This window comes from Protopterus annectens, chromosome 3.part0, assembly GCF_019279795.1.
Source record: "Protopterus annectens isolate FY-2018-M chromosome 3.part0, PAN1.0, whole genome shotgun sequence".
Lineage (NCBI taxonomy): Eukaryota > Metazoa > Chordata > Ceratodontiformes > Protopteridae > Protopterus > Protopterus annectens.
The window spans coordinates 1776970800-1776984196 of record NC_056731.1 but is presented as its reverse complement, the minus strand read 5'-3'; positions in this window follow the sequence as shown (position 1 = coordinate 1776984196).

The following is a 13397-nucleotide window of genomic DNA, read 5'->3' as shown; positions in this document are numbered from 1 at the left end:
GGGGGACACCAAGCTTGTAATGCTGAGGTTAAGTCAACAGATGCCTCGGCACTGTTTATAACATCATTTAGGATCCATTTTCAAGAAATAAAAACCATTATGTTGAAAAATTGGACGATTATACAGGAAGACGCACATATTAGGGGTAAGTTGGATCAAGGCTTCAGAATGGTAGCTAGGAAAATTTAAAGGCTTTATTAGAGAGGAAAAAACAAAGCCATATACTTCGGCCACAAGCGTGGTAGTATGAACAAATATGGCAGGTGCAACCATTGCAGATACATTCATGAGGGTCATTCAATGGAAATAAAAGGGAAAATGTACACTGTCAATGGAAAATATAATTGTAATTCTAAAGGACTTGTATATGTAGCATTATGTCCAAAATGTTTGGTATTTTATGTTGGTAGAACCACCTGTGTGTTAAAAAAAAGGATATATGAGCATGTATATGCAATAAGGAAGTGCAGTTTTAATAATGCACTTGCTAAGCATATATATGAGTTTACTGGTCACGAATTTAAGTTTTCAGTTTTGCAGCAGGTAAAAGTGCTTGAAAGAGGAGATGCCTGGGAATTGATGCTTGATAAAGCTGAACTTGTTTGGCAACTCAATTTGTTTTCATATGCTTGGCCAGGATAGAATGATGTTTGTAATGTAAGTAGTATTTTAAAATTAAGGGCTTTGAATAGATGATAGCTCATCATAACAGTTCATACTGTAATGTATTCAAGCAATTATGGTAGATTTGCACATCTAGGGTTAATATTTTAAGCCATTGCATTTTGTACTTTTGTATTTTTGCATGTTTGTATTTATTATATTTTATTTTATATGATTATGGTTACCATGACTAAAGGTTTATAAAACTGAATTTATTATGAATTCATCTTTGGCATTTTGGTGCCTTTTTTAGTATTTAATAAGTTTAATGTGTATATGTGTTTGTCTGAAGAAGTTTGCTATTTAAGTAAATGAAAAGTGCTTAACATTACACTGTATCAGCCTTCATTCTTTGATTTGCCATTTTACTTATGTTCATCTGGTTTGTGTTGTTTTTATTTACATATTGATGTTTCATGATATTTAGAAGGCATCCTAGGATATTGTTTGGACCCATTGATGCAGTATTCTTGGAATTAGAGAGAGCATTAAGCACCTGTTTCCTAGTGATAGCAGAAGGATTTATATTTGATGGTATTGCCCGAGGGAAGTTTGAGGGGAAGAGAGGGGTAAAGTTGGAGCTGAATTTGTCTCCCAGTAGGGTTCCTACATCTTCTGGCTCAGTATAAGTGGCTCCATTAACAATGAGCTCTGCACACAATTGTGTATTGCACTTGAGGTTGCAGACATAGTTAAAGAATGCTTTGTGGTTGCTCTTGGCCTAGGAGGTGAAGCTTACCTCAGATTTGGCTTTGGTAGACTTTATTTGTCCTCTGAGGTGTTTGTTTTGTTTGAAGAGAGTGCTTATATCCTGCTGGGTGCTGCACCTCCTAATTTTTGCCATGATTTTCTTCCTTGTGTTTTACAGCCTATTGATGTTGTGATTCCACCAGGGTGGCTTGTTTTTTGAATTAGTTTCTTACTTCTTCCCGGTGGGTACAGCTGCCACTATACAGCTATTAATATGCTTGCATAGCGTTTCTGTGAACAGTTCCATTTAGGCAGCAGTTTTCTCAGGGTTTATGGGGGCTTGACACTTTGCCAGGTTAGCACTTAACAGTAGGACGTTAGCTTTAGAGTAGTTCTTGAATATTCTAGTGTTAGCTACTTCCAGGTTTTAGTTTTACTTCAAAGGAGACTATTTTATGGTCTAACCTTACCAGAGAAGACATTACACTAGGGGGTGTGCAGCACTCATCCATATTAGTGAAGACCAGATCCAGTATGGTTGCACCCCTGGCTGGTGCATTGACAATCTGGTCCAGACAGTTTGTGTTTGACCAGCCTTGAAGTATATTTATTTTTTATGTAGATCGAGACACCTCCATCTGTAGACCCTGTCTGTGTAATAGTGGGTATTAATGTGTGGAAGGTATAATAACCTTGAAATGTTGGTGTGCTATTCATGGTTTTAAACGTCACAGTAACCTCACAGATATCAGCATTCTCTAGAGTGAAGAGAGTTTGCTAATTGGCTTTCTTTTCATATACACAGTGTGAGAGTTGATGACATCTTCTCACTTAGCAGAATAGTCACTAGTGGAGACCCACAGGGCTACTTGATGGTTCCCCTTCTACTTAGTATCTATTCTTCTGATGTGAAAACAGATGTCCAAAGTTTGTGGCTGACCGGGCTTGTGGATGACTGCAAACTGGGTGCCGTTACTGAATCCTGCAGTCGAAGATTGGCATAATAGTTAAGTGGTTTACCTCACAGACAAGAGGTACAGGGTCTCATTCTCAATAAAGGAAACTGGCTAGCCTTAAAATGGTCCACAAGGGCAGCTAGCCTAGTACTTACCTATAAATCTATAAACCTATAATCCCCCTCAAACTTGTATAGTCTCCATGAAGGGGTAGACAGTGTCAGCATCTGGTGTTCTGACAATGACCTTAAAATTAATATAAAACATGTCATGCAGTCACAGTTGGGAAACATATCTTGGCAACCAATTGTTACATTGAGGAAACCTCACTTAGAATTGATTCAGTTATTAGGGATTTAGTCACTTTTATAAACAAGGAAGCATCCTTTGATTGTCAAGTATCAGTTACAGTAAATATGTTTTTATTACAAAGTTGATTATCAAAGGTATCCTCAAGATCCAAGGAGATCTTAGCCTCCTGTATTCCCCCCCTTATTAGGTCAGTCCAACTCTCTGATTAGTGTGCATCTTATTAATCATATATTGCAGCTTGAAAGACCTCAATATTTCCTAACCAAGAAAATCAAGGGTCTAGGTACCCTTATCTATTTGGACAGATTAAAAAGTTTTTCACTTTTTTTCTAACTCATACAAACACCTAATGGAGATCTCTATCTTGCTGTAAAACATCCTGTTTTACAATATTTTCTCTGCCTCAGAAACACACTGGTAATCTAGGACCATTCAATTAAAATATTTTAGCTTACTTTGCAACATAGCTAGGATGTCTTGGAGTGAGAAGCTCATTAACCAAAGAATTCTCTACCTTTGGAATAAACTTCCATTGCATGTTAAATAGTATAACTATTTAGCCTCCTTCACATTATGGCTTGATGTCTGGATGCCTTTAATTAATTTTCCCTATTGGATGGTAGTATACTCCTTTACAATAAAAGTGGGTAAACCTACCTACAGTATTTCCTAGAACTCGTAGCTAGGCTACATATGGATATTCAAAATTCATTCTAGGTGGCACAATGGTTAGCTTTGTCATCTCACAGCAGGAAGGTCTCTGGTTTGATTCTTAGTTGGGGTACCTTCTGTGTGGAGTCTGCATGTCATCTCTGTGTTTGTGTGGGTTTCCTCTGGCTGCTCCAGTTTTCTCCCACATTCTAAAGACATGTGTCTGGGGTGTTTCTCTCCAGGCCTCCACTGAAAATGGGCTCTGTTCCTGTTGAACTTTCCTTGTAAACAAATGTTAAATTAAATAAATACTGATTATAGTCAAGAAATAAAAAAGTATGTGTATTGGACTGTATAAGGCTGTAGTTTCTGCCATATTTATAGCATTGTCATGCCCCATTTTGTCACTATGGGCAAGTGTGGCACAGAATTCCACATTCATTTCAGTGGAGTATGTCTTGCTGACAAGACCATTTTTCCTTGACTATAGCTCGTATGGACTATATGTCAAAAGTTTGCTTTATTTGTTGTCCTGTGGTGAATCCAAGCACCTGTTGATGTCCACAAAACTTGAGCAAATTTTGTGAAGTATGTAAGCATAAAAATTGTTTTAAAATGGAATGCAAAATTAGTTTTTTACTATAAGAACATTATACTATGGTCTTAATATCAAACACATGGTCTGTAAACCAGAACAAGTGACTGTAACTTTGGGGGAGTTGCAGAGGATGGAGGTCAGGGTGCATGTCACCTACTTTACTGAAGTAATAATTGCTCCTCCTGTAAGCTCTAAGCAGTCCAGTCCATGTTTTGCAGTGATGTTGCAGGATACTGCTGCTTGTATTTACCCTGCTAGTATGGTTTGTTTCTGTGTTTATGACAACTTGGAAAGCATTTACAGTGTGCAATGTATATTCTTAGGTCATTAATAACCTTACTTTATTTGAACAAATATCTGAATTCTAAAACTTCTACAAGGCACTCCAGAGAGTGGATGTCTTACTGTCTATAGATCTTAATGCTCAGTCTGTCGATGTGACTTATGCAAAAAGGTTGCGGACGTTATCCTATTGGCATAACACATTCTCATGGTACATTTTACAGCAGTAACATTTACAAACTCAGAAAAGATGCACATTTTAAAAGGCATTCATTGTATAATTGCAATATTATACCCCTGGGTGTAGGTACTGGGAAACTATCCACATCTCATGTGACTAATTGATTAATGTGCTCACTTATACCTCATGATATATCATGCTATATAACATAACTTATGGGAAAATCCCCATTAACAAACACCCTGTCATACCTAATTACTTAAATCTCAAGGTACACCTTTGGGGTTAAGTTTAAAAAATGTATGGAAATGGAGCCTTGTTTCACTGTGGCTTAAATATTTTGCTATCCTTTCCAAAATTCTATCACAGAAAGAAATGAAACTTTATGAAACCTTTGAAGTGGGGAAAATGAAGGGCTCTCTTATGTCCCTGGGGGCAGGCAGCAAAGAAATTAGTCCTCTGAAGACGGCAGTGGATGTACTTGAAGCCAAACATTTATTCCAGAAATCATTACTCTATGTAAAATAATATATCTCAGCATTTTTTCCACATCAGCTCATAAGTGGCTATTGATAATTATATATTTATAGTTATGTTTTTCATATTCCTGTCCCTTGGTGGATCGCTATCACAAATTAATGACTGGGGCCCTTTGCTTTACCTTTGTTCTTATGTTCAGTGATAATGAAAATTACCTTGGTGTGGGCTAACCTCTCTCCTTTCTGCAGGACTGCACTGTCCCTGGGTTCTGAGAATGGCTACGTACAACAATTATTAGATTTTCTTTAGCTCCTGGCAGTGCCACAGCTTCTAATATTCCTCGTTTTTGTGCTATAACTAGAGAAGTGCACACATGGTCAGTAACAGTCAGCTTGCAAAGATTACATGTGGCACGACTAAAAATAAAATGTTTTCATTTTGTAACATCTAACTGTTTCTTTGAAAATTTGCTATACTGTAGGTAGTGATTGTCCAAGAGCTTGCATTTCAATAAGGAAGATGGGTTTAACCCAAGTGTTTTTCACTTTCTGAAATAGCTAGTGAAAGAAAGCTTGCTAAACAAAGCCTGGGTCCTGCAAGAGGAATGTTTTGTAAAGTAATGAATTCTGTGTATGCTTTGCAAATCACAAGACTGAACAAGTTCTTTCCAGTTTTGTTGTCTTCCTGCAGTGATGAAGAATTATCGTAGGAAAGACCAGAAATTATCCATTTACTCACACTAAGTGCCAAGCTAGGTCCAGGCAGCATAACAATTTTTCTGTATACTTCATGCTGTACATTACAGACACTAGATATGTACTTGTTTCATTTTATCTGACTTTCAAGTTAGTAGAAAGTGAAATTAGGTCATCCAAGGTATTCTAGTCACAACATTTCAAGTATAATCACTAACTCAAGACTGATCCAAGTTCCTTCTACAGACTGTTTCTAGTGGGCCATGTGATCATAAGCTACCAAAGAAGAGAACTCTGCAGTCTTCTCAGAAAAAATATTTGAAGATTGTGATAGTTAAAACCGGACTTCTGACATAGATAGCTGAAAAAAACATTCTAACATAACCACTGTGACAGAACTATGCAAATATTTTTATTATAGTTGTCCTACTGGAATTGTTTACTGTTGCTTAAAGTACATGTACTTAACAATTCATATCACCGAGTCATAAGCAAACCCCGTGTGTACATATAACTTGGTTTATATTTAGCAAGTAATAAACTAATTTACTAAATATTTTTTGAACTTTATAATAGCACACCAATATTCTGTTAATATAATACACTTTCTAGATAAATTGTTTATCGAGCAATATTAATCCAATCTGTGCCTGAAAGACAATCTGCATGAAATGTTGTGTACAGCTAGAGTTACAATAAGAATGTGAAATTCTTACACAGGCCAGTGGTCATACTATAATTAGCAGGCTGATTTATTGTACCTAGTGTTTTCTAGAATGTCACTGTCTTTTGTTAAAATACATTAAAATCGGAATCAGACAAGAAAGTGACTTACGGGTGTGTTTTGCATACCGCTAACAGCTTATCTTCATTCAAGAAAACAGGTTACATTTTTAGCAAGTGAGACAGGAAAGAAGAGCTGAATTCATCTGATTATAATCTTTAGCAGCATGGGCGTGCCTTCGGTGAAGGTTGGGTGTCGAACTGGCTCCTCGGCGTTTCATAAAAATCTATAGCCAATCATTAGCAGACCGGAGTTCCGCTGTGGTGACCCCTTACCGGGGAAAAGTCGAAAAGACAAACATCATCTATACCAGCATGTAAGTCTCTGTTTTCATGTGACAACATTATACTGGTAACCATGAGAGGTATAAAAGGAAATTTATATCTACTGACCCAGGAAATTAAAGATCCATAAGTCTGATTAGTCCTATATAGAAGGCCTGAAAAGAATAATCATGGACCTGCTAAATAATGATATAGAAAACCTCCAAACACTGGACTGAACCCAGTTCGGCTTTGTCAAGGGCAGGTAATGCCTACTGAATCTGGTGGATTTAAGAAAGTCAGTAAGACCATGGATGAGGATAAAACAGTACATACCACCAACCTTGACCTACAAGGCATTAGACACAATTCCTCACTCAGGTATTATAAATAAATTCATAAAACTGAGCCTAAATCCCTCCATCACCAGATGGATAGCCAATTGTCTCATAGACAGGACACGTGGTTAAAGTGGGTGACTCCAGATCCAGCAAGAGGCCAGTTAATAGTGGTGTGCCACAGGGCTCAGTGCTGGGACCATTCCTGTTAGGAATATGCTTCTCTGAAGTCAAGACTGATGTGAAAGGCCTGTGGGTGACAAAGTTTGCCAACAACTGCAAGCTGGGGAAAATCACTGAATTCCCCAATGATGTAGATATCTTTCAAGAGGGTCTAGATCAGAAAAATAATTGTTGCCAGAACCATGGCCTAAAACCAAATGTGAAAAAATGTATTATCATACCCTCTGGGAAGTTAAACACCTCTGCAAATTATAACATCAATAGCAGACCCCTAAGGGTAGACTCAGGGGTGAGAGATAAGTACACAGGAAGATAGTAGCCTGAACTTTGACCATTATGTTTCCACAGTGGTGAGGATGTCCTTCTATGTAGCATAACTTATAAGTAAAGTTATGGCATTCAGATCCAAGGAAATTACTGTTCCGCTGTTCTCAGCCCTCATTATAATCTAGTACAGTGCACCATTTGGAATGTACTTGACTAGACACTTGCAGCAGCTGGAACAATCTCAAAGGTTCCTCACATAGAAAATACAGGGTGTAAACAACATGTCCTCTACAGATAGACTAATAGCCCTATCCCTTTACTCTGTCTTCAACTGATTATTAATGGATGACCTATGCCTGATGTCCAAGGCACTCAGAAATCCAGCCCTGATGAAGTTGTTGCACATCTGCAAGTCAAACAGCATGAGGGTCACCCAATCTAGGGATCTAAACTTAGTCAGCTACTCAAACAAAAACAAAACATGCTGGAGTGCCAGAGATTGTGCCTTCTTTGGAACAGGCTTCCTATTCACATTAAGCAGAGCCCTTCCCTGGCCTTCTTCAAACACAGTTTTGATCAATGAATGGCGAATTGGAAATTCACAAATGGGGTAGTGCTTATGTCCCTTATGGACAGGGTCAGTCTGTAAGATACTCAAGGCATAGGCACAAACCCATGCCATCCTCTTGCCCCTAGGTGCTGGATATCAGTGTTGTTGAAAGATGTATCTGGCATCTGCAGTCATAGACACAGGACAACATGCCTTTGAGATTCAGTAGAATCAAATCAGAAGAATCTAGAGATTATTCAGCAGAGATTTGTTTTATCTTTCTAACTAGTGAAGTAAATGATGCCTCATTGATCAAATGGGAATTAGTAATCAGTATGAAAGTAGAGAATAATATATTCTTAAGCACACTTAAGTGTGCCCAAGTCAGTGGAAAATTAACAGCAAATGTTTTGACCCTCTGCTGCAATATATCTTTTTAAGAATAGGTTTAATTTGTTAACCAGGAAAGGATCACAGGCCTCAGTGCCTTTTCAGGGGTGACCACAGGGCAATGGCTGTGTAAGAGGCTTGTTTAAGATCAAACAGTCGCCAAAAAGTCTGAAGGACTCAAACCCTGTACCACAGAAACTATAGCTTGCAATCTTAACCTCTGCACCAATTACCAGACCAAAACAGGTAAATACTAGGTTATTAGACTGCAGACTATTACATGCATAGCCAGTAACAAGAAGTCAGAATCAAACACACTACCTGGTACTTACGAGGTGAAGACCTTAGCCATTATGTCAAATGTTTTAAAAATCATAAATATAAATGAATAACAGGTGGGACAAGCAGAAAAATGAAAAAACAACATTAAATGAAAAGGTAACAATTTGCAACTTTCACTTGGTCCCTCTTTGATTTTTAGGTCTATATTAAATCAGCGAATGCTTAAAAAAGCATACGCTGATTTATCGACCCCATGTAAGCAAAAGCTTACAATCCTGAACACTTAGAACAGTGATTTTTTTCCCCAAGGAGAAAAATTGCTGTTCCAAAAAAGAACCCCCCCCCACTTAAATATACCAACTCCGAGATCACACTACAGTGACGAAAATGACAAAATAATGAAGGTGGCCAAGCGATTTCTTTCCCAGGGAAAGGATTTGCTTATATGCCGTTTTGGTATTCTGCCATTTCGTGCTTTCAAGCTCGATCAAGACACATTCGAAAGAATGCTTCTTCGATCATATAATTGGGAACCTGATTTTAAGAGCTTACATTTTAAAGATCATTGTGTTTTTTACCCAATCCTTATTAGAAATACAAAAGCATATTTATTCCAAGGATGTGTGCAGTGGTATTTAACTATAGTCCAGTTAGCTCATCTGACAAACTGGGCTGCATCTAAGCATGCTATTAGGGTTCATTTAGAAGAAATACCTTCTGCAATGTTGCATGCTTAAATGTCACGCTCAAAAGGTCCTCATCAAAGAAAGTTGAAATTTTAAGAGCTGTAATGTGGAAACTTTTCATTTTCCTGTTATAAACCATGTTTTTTCATATTCATAAAGAACGTTTCTTTCACGTGCGATGAAATGTTGATCTCTGAAGCACTGCTTCTCCCAACACAACACAACATACAGTTATTGTAGCTCTTTACGCACTTTCCTGGTTGTAGCACATGTAGAAAACCACTAATGTCTGTCTTTAGAACTGGGGAAGAAAGTATGAGGAAAATAACAAAAGAACTAAATAGTGGTTTTAAAATGGCAGTTTCATTTTATACTCAGTGGTTTCAGTTTCCCCATGGCTCTTATAATAACGCTGGTGCTGTTGTTAAGGTATTGGAGAGCCATTCTTTTACTACTAAATAAACAATGGTTTTACACTTTACAGGTTTTACTTGCATCAAATGAGGCTGCTGGTTTGTGTAGTATATGCTAACTAATTAATTTGTATTTTTGTATGTTTTTTAATTTCTACTGACAATCTGAGATTTATATATATATACATATATATATATATATATATATATATATATATATATATAAAACCACTAGTAAAACCCGAAAACCCAAACTACCGACGCCCAAAATCCCGAGAGCAAATACCCGAAACACTAAAATACCCAAACATCAAAACCGCGAAATTCAAACTACCGAAAACTATACTCAACATACACCACACACATACACATACACAAACTGTCCCCCAGGACACAAACACACAAACCTAAACTACAGACAAGCAGGGGGGGGCAAGCCCACTGCACACCCTACTTAGATATTCTAACTCCAAGGTCACACTACATACACAAACACATGAAACACCACCACACACCTACATTCCCCTCACACACACACACACACACACACACACACACACACACACACACACACACGCACACACACACACATCACAGTCACAACACACACTAAACCCTAACCAACACATTTAAACATAGATACTTACCTGACCTTCCACCATACCGCAACACCAGAAGAGCGAATGTCAAATGCCCGATGATCAGGATTTTGAAATTCGCACTTCTGGTCTTTCAGTAATTAGGGGTTTCAGCTATATAGTCTCAAAACTTTGAAATTCAGTATTTCAAACTTTCGAGATTATGTAGTGATCCCATATATATATGGTTTCTTTCTATAATCTTGAAATACTGAAATCTCGAATTTCAGTATCTCCAGACCATAAAGGCAAAATTTTAAAATAGTGAAAGTGCATAATCGCGAATTCGAATATCTCGAATTTGCAGTTATGGATTTATGCTACGTTATATGCTGTGTTTTGTGTAGATGGTGTCCAGTGCAGTGCGTGGATTTAGGTGTGATTTAAGGTAAGTGAGTATTTTGTAAGGGTTTTGGGTAGAAGTTTGTATGTATGTGAGTGTGTTTGTAAGTTGTACGTGTGGTTTAGGGTAGGCAGGTGAAAGTAAGTGTTGGATGTGTTGGTGTTCGTATATGTGTGATGAGAGTGTGTGTGTGTGTGTGTGTGTGTGTGTGTGTGTGTGTGTGTGTGTGTGTGTGTGCGAAGGACTGTAGAATGTCTGGGTGTGAGTGCGATCTCGGAGCTAGTATATATAAGTAGGGGTGGTGTGGAGGGCATGGCCCCCGTCATGGGAGTTGCAGGGGGTCTTGTCCCCCTGCTTATATGTAGTGTAGGTGTGTTGATTTGTGTTGTTGTGTTTGTGTATGTTTTGTTGTTTGATTTGTTGTAGTGTGGGTAGGATGGTGTATGTGTTGTGTGGTGTATGGTGTGTTAATGTTTGCGATTTTGTGTTTCACGCTTTTGGGGTTTTGGGATTTTGAGCGTTCGCCCTTATGGTTTTGAGATACTGAAATTCGAGATTTCAGTATTTCGTGATTATAAAGGGGAACCATATATATATATATATATATATATATATATATATATATATATATATATATATATATATACACACACACACACACACACACACACACACACACACACACACACACACACACACACACACACACACACACACACACACACACACAAATTCAACAAAGTATTAGTTTAAGGGTGTGCACACACAACACTTATGCAACCAGCATATTGTATGTTTTTGATTTTTTATATTTTTCCCTTAACAGATTTGTTTGTTTTTCAACTGAATTGTACAGGTTATAGGTCACATTAAAGGTAGGAAAAGTTTTGAAATGATTTATTGTGGTTTCATTTTTTTATATCACAGAAACCTGGCATTTTAACAGGGGTGTGTACACTTTTTATATGCACTGTATAGTATATATATATTAGTATGAATGTATTCATAAGTTTATATACTCATAAGTTTGTTGATCAAACTCAGTATCTATTGACTGTCAAGGACCTTGAAGGCCTGGTCTGTGGATCCCATGTTCAAACTTTTGAAAGCTGATGTAGTCATCCGATTCCTTCTTGAAGGTATGACTTGATGGGTTGAGTTTACTATATAAAGTCTTTTTGATATAAAGTTCTCATGTTTTGTGGTTGATATTTTTTTATTCAGGCTGAATGATCTATTATGTTTAGCTCAGTAAGGTTGGGTGTTATCCCATCTTTGTAGGGCCTGATATTTCCTCACACTTTTGGCAAGCTGTACTTATTTAACAACACTACATCTTTTCTGAATTTATTTTATTTTATTTGTGATGCATTCAGTTTTGTAAGCGTGGCCATATATTAAGTATTGAAATTAACCTGGACATGTAGGAGGACTATATACATGGTTTACTACATTGGCACAGAAAGAGATTTGCTTAAGTCTGTGACTAACTGCCTCTCTTGATTAAGCAATAAACTCTGACTGGATATTGGTAATGTTGGTTACCCAAGGAAATTGTGGTTTATTGACAAGAGCAAATCCAAAGTGATCATGGATAAACCAGCATCATCTATTAATATAATATTGCTATCTTAACAATTTTATTTAAAAAAAAGAAAAGAATGAAATTGCTTACTTTGTAAAAATAATAGCATTACATCTGCAACCTTTTTCTTTGCGTTTTCTGTTTTCACTACTTTCTGCAGCTGGGGTTGCCTTCATAATGTACAGCAAATACATGAAACATGTAAATACTGACACTTGCACAGTGCATTGTAGCACATGCAGTTTGTGACATTTCTTTTTTCTTTCAGGGCTCAGAAGTATTTATGCATTCTTTTGATTATATGAAGATGCTTGTGGGCTTCTGTCATCATGCTGGTAACTTTAATTTACTTTTAGTAACATTTTTGAGATGGTTTTGTTTGCATATCTGGACAGGAAATTTGTCTTTGAGCAAGCTTTCATATGTCTTTCTCTGGGTCTACTTCAGAAAACTGACAAAACAAAAGACCGAATCCCAAAGGATTAAACATTCCAAATAATGAACACATTTTAATGCAGGGGTAAGCCCCCCTGTACCCCTCATGTGGAGGGCTATGCCCTTTCCACACCCCCTGATAACTATATATACCAACTCCAAGATCGCAGAACAGTGGAAAAGGGGCAAATTTCATCATTCAGCATTTTGAATTTTCAGTCTTTTGGTTTTTCAGTCTTCTGAAGTAGACCTGTTTCTCATCCCTACTTAACAGAGCAGAGACTGCAATTGCTGTGGTGTTTGTATTTAGTAGCTACAGACTAAGTAGCCAAAATTGTTGTAGGTAATGCTGGATTTACATTGGGCATGCTGATTGCTTTGTCCAATCAGTGCGCATATTTTTAAATCTAAATTAGTTTTCATTGTATAATTTGTATTGTGGTCTGCATCCAGAGCAACCTTGGTTCTCTGTCCATCAAGCAATACATTATAATCCACACATTAAGAAACCTTTATGTTAAATGGTATCTGTATTTTCTTTTTGTTGTGAAAAATCATGGATAGTTATCAGGAATGGTTCAGGAGTTAGAAAAATAGAAACCAGTGGATCACAATAAGACATGCCAGAGACAAGGATATATTCTTAGAGTCTGTGTATAGTCAATAAAAAATTATGCATAGATAAAAAAAGATAGCTTAACTCTGTAATAAAGCTTGGCAAAAATTATCTTA